A 9,023-nucleotide genomic window follows, 5' to 3' on the forward strand; every position below is an offset into this window, starting at 1 on the left:
ACAATATTTACTTAGCTTAGTATTTAGTGATCACGTGCTCGTTCAGTTCGATATACATGTATTCATAATATTTCAGTATTCTCATATCTCCATAACACCCATTTAATGACCATAGATAGCCGTAGTTGCAGCCAGGACCATCATTCGAGGACGAATGATCCCAAGGGGGAGATAATGTAACACCCCGTAATTTGAATCGGTTGTGGATGCATTAAACGAGTAATAGTGTGATGGTAATTGAGTGGTTATGATAATAAGTGTACGAGGCATATTATAGGTGATTTGGGGTCTAAGGAGAGGCTTAAGTCCAAGCCAAGTAGAAAATTTTCATTATAGCTGAAAATTTGCAAATGAGTATGCACAAGACCTTACTTTGGGCAAGCATATCTACCTGGATACAATGAGTTGTGTGATACTCAACCTATCGAATTAAATCCTTTTGAGTTTAGTTTCCAACGCAACAAACCTTTCGTCATTTGGAGGTACATACAGAAAGTTATGACCATTTTACTGGGCAGGTGTCACTAGCGCGAATAGGAGCGCGAAGTCGCGCGTTTTTGCTAAGTATTCTGCCTCCCGCGCGCGAACAGGCGCACGAGCTCGCGCGTCTGGAAGGTTTTAAATATCTTAAAGACCGGAAATAAGAGAAATTGAGTCATTTCTCAAGCTTAGGGCTTCCTCTACACCCCCAACTCGACCAAGGCATCCAATTGCACACCTAAGGTGAGTTTTTAAGTGTGTTATCATGGTGATTTCACTTCTCAATCACTAGTTACAACATGATTTTGATTGGGTTTCATAGGATTTCTTCAAAATCTCAAGAACACCCCAAAAGTTGTCTTTCAAGATTTGGTCTACAAGAGGTAATCCTACACCCTTAGACTTACATATATGGTGTTATTATGGAATTATGAGTATGAATCAAGTATTACAACTTATGGTATGGTGATTGGAAGTCATAAATTCCCAATTTAAATGCATGACCATGGTAGGGATTTAAAGGTGATTATTTGATAGGATTTGTTGGTTGGGTGTGAATGGATGGTCATACATATGTTGTTGGAAGTTATAAATTTGTTAGGAATGATGGTGGAATGAATTGTTGGTTAATGGTGATAGTTGGATGAACCAACACTATAGTTATGAGGTGTAAATATCTATGCCTACAAGGTGTTTGATAATATGCCTAAATGGCATAAGTTATGGAATTTATTACTAATATTGGGTTCCATTGGATGTTGTTGTTGTAGATTGAAGGTTCTTAGTAGTGTGGATCATTGTAGTATCACTAAGGGGCAAATTGAGGTATGTAAGGCTAACTCTTTACGTTTGGGAATATCTATGATTCTCCCTACGTCCCATTCATCATGAACATTACTAGTTTCCTCAGAAAGTAATTATGCCTTGGTTCCATGAATAGAAGTAGAACTTATATTCTCTAGATGACATAGTTTCATAATCATTCGATATTCTATGAGTTTCAGTTATGACAAATCAACTTATTATGAATACTCATCTCAGTTTAATCCTATTCACTATACCAGTATCATGTAAGTCGGTATGGCTCATTATTTCAGTATCACATATTACAGTATGATTCTTAGTTCCTGATTTAAATTCCTGAATGTTGAACACCTGCATTTGGGCTTGAGGCTGCAGTTTATGCTTTATGCATTTTGGACCTGAGGTCGCAGTTATGTATACGTATACTTGGGCCCGAGGCCACAGTTCTGTACATATATATATATATATATATATATATATATATATATATATATATATATATATATATATATATATATATATATATTGGGCCTGAGGCCGCAGTTTAATGTTCAGATAAACAGGTTGTTCATCATTCAGAAGAGGGAGTATTCACTTCCTTACTTCCTTGTTCAGTTATCAGTTTATCAGCTAGCAGTTCAGTTTCAGTTTCAGTGTTGACAGTTCTTTTGTTCAGCTATTTTACATACCAGTACAATTCAAATGTACTGACGTCCCTTTTTCCCGGGGCCTGCATCTCGCGATGCAGGTAACGATTTTCAGGTTGACGATTCTGCTTGCTAGGACATCTCGTATCAGCTATTGGTGAGCCCCAGTCTTCCGGGGCCTTGTATCTCTTTTGTTTTAGTCATTATAGTATTTCAGTTAATAAGGTATACCGGGGACCTTGTCCCGGTAAACAGTTAGCATTTGCAGTATTCTTTAGAGGCTTCATAGACTATAACCCAGTCAGTCAGATCTTAGCAGGATTTCATGTGTTAGCCTTGTCGGCTACTTTTTTATACTTGCAGACCTTTCAGTATTTTCCGCATCTATGATATTTCAGTTAGACTCTTTAGTAAATTATCATGTTTTATATTTACGTCTAGCTCATAGTTACACCACATGTTGATTCAGCCAGCCAGTTGGTTCGCTCGGTCACATGTAGTCAGGCACTGAGTGTCGTGTTACATCCAGGCCCAGGTTCAGGGCGTGACAGGTTGCACGCCGCAGCAGGCCTTATTGGTTCATTTATGGGATCGGGTTGCATGCCGCATTAGGTTTTATTGACTTATTATAGGATAGGGTTGCACGCCGTAGCAGGCCATGTTGGCTTTATATTTTTGCTTTGGCAGGATCCGCCCCTCTAGAGTCTGACATACCAGTAGTGAGTGCAAATACCGTACAATGCTGAGTGATTGTGTGTGATGAGTGGGATTTGAGACAGGAAACTTGAGTGTACTTTGAGGGTGAATGTACCCGAGAATATCACCGTGAAATCATTCATTTGACATGCATACTTGGCATGTAGGCATAGAAATGCATTTTCCTCATGTTATACGGTATTGTGACATTCATGATTTGACATGTAGACATTGAGATATATATTCCTCATGCTAGACGGTATATGATAATTGATGAGTTGACTTGCATATTGACATGTAAGCATAGAGATGTACTCCCTCATGTTATCTTATAATGAAATATCTTATTTGCTATTGAAAGTTTTGGAAAATCACAATTTTCTGATATACCCTCATATTTTGGTGATTTATGTGAAAGATTTGGGTTTTATTATTATGCCTGAAAAGCATGACTACTTTTTCGTAACTATGAACGAGCTGAACATAATATATTTTGAGTTATTACTTGTACTGCTTTCATTATATTATTACGAGTTGTTCTTGGCTATTGGTGTTGGACCCTAACCATTTTCGAGCTCGTCACTGCTTTCAACCTAAGGTTAGGTTTGTTACTTATTGAGTACATGGGGTCGGTTGTACTTATACAACACTTCTGCACCTTGCGTGCAAATCTTGGAGCTGATTTCACTGCATGTGGCGAGAGGTGGAATTAAAGATGCACCTGCATTCCGGTTATAGCTGCCTTTTGTTCTTGGTAGCTTTAGAATTATAAATTTGTTCACGTATATTTCGAACAGAGTATGTATTTATTTCATACCAGCTTTGTAAAATTTTAAGTCTTAGAAGCTCATGATTTGTACTACCAATCCTTGGGATTTTTGTATAAAAGTTAGTTATTTCATCATTTATTTTATCAGTAAATCTCATTTTGAATTGGATTATTGTTAATTGGCTTACCTAGCAGGTTGAGTTAGGTGCCATCACGACTAGTGAATTTTTGGGTCGTGATAGCATCAATGCTCACCAGTATAATGATGCGCACTTGTAGGTACTTAAGGACACTATACAGCGAGGTGGTGCTAAGAAGGTGGATATTTGGGGATGATGGTGTAATGCGACTTCGCGGTTGGGTTTGTGTTCCTAATGTTGATGACTTGAGAGAGTTGATTCTTAAGGAGGCTCACAGTTCACGGTATTCTATTCACCCAGGTGCTACGAAGATGTACTGATTTGAAACAGCATTACTGGTGGAGGAGGATGAAGAAGGACATTGTTGGAAATGTTTCAAGGTGTTTGAATTGTCAATAGGTCAAGTATGAGCATCAGAGACCAGGTAATTTTCTTTAGAGGATTGATATACTGAGTGGAAGTGGGAGCATATTACTGTGGACATTATGGTAGGTTTTCCACAGACTTTGAGGAAGTTTGATGCTATGTGGTTCATTGTTGATAGTTTGACCAAGTCAATGCATTTCATTCCGGTTACAACTTATAATACTTTAGAGAAGTTGGCTCAGATATACATCAGATAGATTGTTTGCTTTCATGGTGTGCCCATATCTTCATTTCGGATCGCGACCCGCAGTCACATCACACTTTTGGAGGGTCGTTCAGCATGATTTGGGCATACGAGTGGAGCTTAGTACTGCATTTCACCCACAGATAGATATACAATCCGAGCATACCATTCAGATCCTTGAGGATATGTTGAAGGCATGTATTATTGATTTTGGAGGCCATTGGGATCAGTTCCGGCCTTTGGCAGAGTTTTCTTACAATAACAACTAACAACCTAATATTTAGATGGCTCCATAGAAGGCCTTATGGCAGGCGATGTCGCTTTCCGGTTGGTTGGTTGGTTTTGAGCTTGGTGAGGCTAGGTTGTTGGGTATATACTTGATCCGTGATACATTGGAGAAAGTGAAGTTTATTTAGGAGAGGCTTCACACACCTCAGTCCAGGCAGAAGAGTTATGCGGACAAGAAGGTTCACGATGTGTTATTTGTGGAAGGTGAGAAGGTTCTTCTTAAAGTTTCTCCTATGAAGAGTGTGATGAGGTTTGGGAAGAAAGGCAAATTGAGCTCGAGGTTTATTTGTCTATTTGTGGTGTTGGAGAGATTCGATGAGGTTGCTTATAGACTTTTTTTGGCACAGTTATCCGATATTTCATGTTTCTATGCTATGGAAGTATCAGGAGATAAGTCGCATGTTTGGGAATTCAGCACAGTGCATTTGGATGAGAATTTTCCAGATGAAGAAGAGTCGGTGGCCATTTTGGATAGAGAGGTTCAGAAGCTCATGTCTAAGGAGATTGTATCGGTAAAGTGCTTTAGAGAGGCCAACCAAGCAAGGAGGCTACTTGGGAGATCGAGTCAGATATAAAAAGTAAATATTCGTATCTTTTCGGCAGTTCAGGTACATTTTTAAGCTCGTTCGAGGAAGAACATTTATTTAAGAGGTGGAGAATGTAACGACCCGACTAGTCGTTTTGAGTATTAGAATCCTGTTTCTCTAATTGATATTTCCCGTATATGTATTTGATGTTTTATAACCTGCAGGGATGGCTAATTTGATTTTCATGGGGTTCGGGAATGATTTGGAATACCTAGTTTCATTTGGAAGCCTTAAGTTGGAAGAGTTGACCAAGGTTTAACTTTTGTGTAAACGACCTCATATTGATGATTTGATGGTTCATATTGGGTCGTATGATAATTTTGGACTTTTTGTATGTTCGGATTTGGTTTTGGATGTTCCTAGAGGATTTTGACCTTATTTGCCAAAAGTTGAAAATTTGAAGAACTAAAGAATTTTTAAGTTTGACCAATAATTGATATTGATGATATTAGACTCCTATTGTTGTTTTGGAACTTGGAAAAGGTTCATATTTTTTAACTTAAGAGAAATTCAACTTGTGGTTTGATCTTTGATTCGTAAATATGATGATCTCGTGTGTGTTTGGAAGCTTTGGATCGGTTCGAGTAGTGTTTACAGACTTGTTGGTATAATTGGACGGAGTCCTCGGTGGCTCAGGTGAGTTTCGGACCACCCGGAGCATGTTTGGAGTTGTAGATTTTGCTGGTGTTTGGTGATGTTTTGTGATCGCGGAGCAGGTCTCGCAATCGCAGAGTGCTATTTGGAGCTGGGGGCAGTTTTCCTTTGCATTTGTGGAAGGGGTGTTGCATTCACGAAGGAGTTGGGAGCTAGGAGTAGGGCTGGGCATATATCGGGTATAACCGATAGCCCGAACCGATAAAAGCTTATTGGGGTATCGATATCGGGTAATCGGGTTAATGGTTCGGTAACGATTTTGTATTTTTTCACTATTGGGTTATCGGTTCCGGCCACGGGTTGCCCAATTTCTTAACGTGTTAACCGATAACCCAATAAGATTTAACAAAATTAGGATTTTACCCAATTTCTAGGTCTTCATTCTCTCTTTTTCTCCTAATTTTCCCAGCCACATTTAAGATTGAAGTTTCAATGTTCACTCTTCAGACTCTAATTCAATTTTTGAACAGTTCTTCTTCAAATTTCAATGTACAACCACATTCTTAGAATCTTAGCATAAATCCGTATTCCAAAATTACTTCTTTGTTAAGAAAAAAATTCGTTCCTTTCTTTTGAGTTTCACAGTAGAGTTCGATAATAAAAATATAGGATTTTTGATTGTTTTCGATTCTTTATTTTGTGCTCATGTTTTAGTACTATGTTTATACTTTTTAATTTTAAGGTGAAATTGCTACTACTTTGTATTATTATTAATGTATTTGGATTGTTGAAGAATTAACACTATTTCAGTTGTGTTTGGATAACTTTTGATTTACTAGTACTCTTATTGCTCTTGCTACCTTTGGACTCTGGAAAATGATTGATCTCTTGATTATAGTTTCGTAGGAACCCAAAAAAATTATATAATTTATGTTCATGTTAACTCATATTTCCGGTGAAATGGAGATGGAATGCTTGTGGAGTTGTAGTATCAATTTTTGAGATTCCACAAGTCATGAATTTGTCAAAATGAAACATTCTTCAAATATTAGTTGTGACTAGAACGCAGAATGGTAGTATACTATATGTGAATTCTTCTCTTTTTTGCTTAACTCGAGTGAATTGTCTTCTCTTTTTTGCTTAACTCTAGATTGAATTATCTTAGTAAACCGATAATCGAACCGATAATGATCGATAATCGATTAACCGATAACCGATAACTAATATCTTATCGTTTTGGTAATCGGTTTATCATATTTGTAAACCGATAACCGATATGCTAAACCGATAATATTCATAACTGAACCGACCCGACCGATGCCCGCCCCTAGCTAGGAGAAAGGGTTTGCGTCAAATACACTTACATTCTCAAGCATATGCCGTATAAAAAAATCAAAAAATAGAATTTTGAAGTCATCACTGTCGTAAATTCATCAAAAAATACATTGTATCAGACTATATCTAAAAGAGAATTTTTCATGTCCGAAGTCAATGAGTCGTGAAGAAAGTTCGCCCAGATCTGAGAATAAACTATATTTACCATTCGAAACTCCAACCAGATTTGATTGCCCAGATCTGAGAATACACTGTATACATTGTATTTAGCATTCTAAACTCTGGCTAGATTTGAGAATGACTGTAGACACTGTATCCGGCCTCTTTTTTCTGCGATCTATCAACACAAGTAAAATTCGTGCGAATCATTCCGAATTTTGTATCAGACATTATTCTTTTTGACCAATCGAGGTGGGAAAATCAAACCGAACAACAGATCTATTCTTCTAAGCTTCTTCAAGATCTCCATCACGTTCGCTTTAGTAATGAAAGTCTGTCTTGCATCGCTGTCAAGGAGACCAACGTCAGTGGAAAGTTTGTGTTCTCCATTGTGGTCCATCTGATGTCCCATTAACTTCATACAGATTCATACGGGTCGAGGATATGAATCAGTTGTTTAGAGGAAGTAAAAATGGGGAAATTGTCGGCGATAGCGCCCGGGTCATTGACGGACTTAAAGTCAACAAAGTTGGAGAGGAGTGAAATCTCTGGGAAGGGAGACGAGGGTCGTATTCAAGATAGGGTTAGAAATCCCCTTAAAGAGGGTACTTGCTAAAAACCCAAAGTGTAGCTAGGACTTATAATTATTTTAAAGTGTATTTATTTATGATGAATATAGTATATAAGTTAGTTATATTGTGTAAATTTTTCAAAATGCTACTATAAATTAAAATTTAAAAGTATAGAATTTATATTCGCTATGAGTAGAATAAATGAAAAATTCTAATGGGAAGGTTTAATTTTGCAACAGTTGTCACTGGCCGATTTTTTTCTTGGCCACCGGTTGCAAAACTAATTTATTTACTTCAGTCAAGTTTGAACCTGTTCAAACAATGAACGTCTGCCTACTGCAGGCAGGGTAAAGGCTTTGCCCTTCCCCTAATTTTCACTTCGGGTCTATAGAGCAACTAATCAAACTGATAAAGTCATTTTAAAAAAATTTCAACGGTGATAATAAAAAGACACGTGAATCAAAAAATTGAAAACATAAGGGTGTGATAGACCTCAACCAAAGGAGTGATTACATTTATGTCCCTTTTCCTGACATGCTATGATGCCCTGGGCTATTCGCGAAGATTTTCTATTCGAACCTTCGCATCTACTCTCCTCTCGAGGATGAATGAGAGCCAATTTATTTAGACGTACAGTTATGCCAACGTCCCTATTTATATTGTGTACTAAGAAGTTCAATTAAAATACTACTCTACTGAAAGAACGATGGCAAAATCTCAATTGAAGAATAACTTTTTCTACACACTCCAAAACAAGGGGGCAAAAGAGAGTACTTTATACAGTGATCACCTTATTTCCAAATCCAGGCCAAAGGCCAATAAAAACAAAAACCCAAAACTAAGACCAACCATGAAAAGAGCAAAGGCGGTGTTCATTTTGACTCCAGGATTAGGCAACTTTTATAAAGCAGTGAAAAAGTTCCCCTCTTCAAAAACCCAAAGTCACTCTACACCCAGGTTCATCTCTTTTGGATATTCTGAAGTTCCTAAAAATATTTCTCAGAAAAAGAGGAGAATAAGCATCTACGTTATGAACATAAGTCACATTCGTTTACCAATATTTTAAATCTCTACATATCACTTGGTACAACTGAGCATTATCGTCAATCTTTAGACTAAAAGAATATCACCGGAACACTATTCTCATCTACCTGGTAAGATATACATCACCTATCTTTATACCTAAGCAAACACTCAAATTTTCCAAAATATGACTGCACCTCAACCCCAAATAAGTTAGGACAGACTATCTAAACCTGATCACGTTCATTCATTTAAACTCATCTCATGCTAATACTATGAAAATATAAAGAAAAAAATCCAAAATGATATACCAATTTTT

This window comes from Nicotiana sylvestris, chromosome 3 (assembly GCF_000393655.2).
Source record: "Nicotiana sylvestris chromosome 3, ASM39365v2, whole genome shotgun sequence".
Lineage (NCBI taxonomy): Eukaryota > Viridiplantae > Streptophyta > Magnoliopsida > Solanales > Solanaceae > Nicotiana > Nicotiana sylvestris.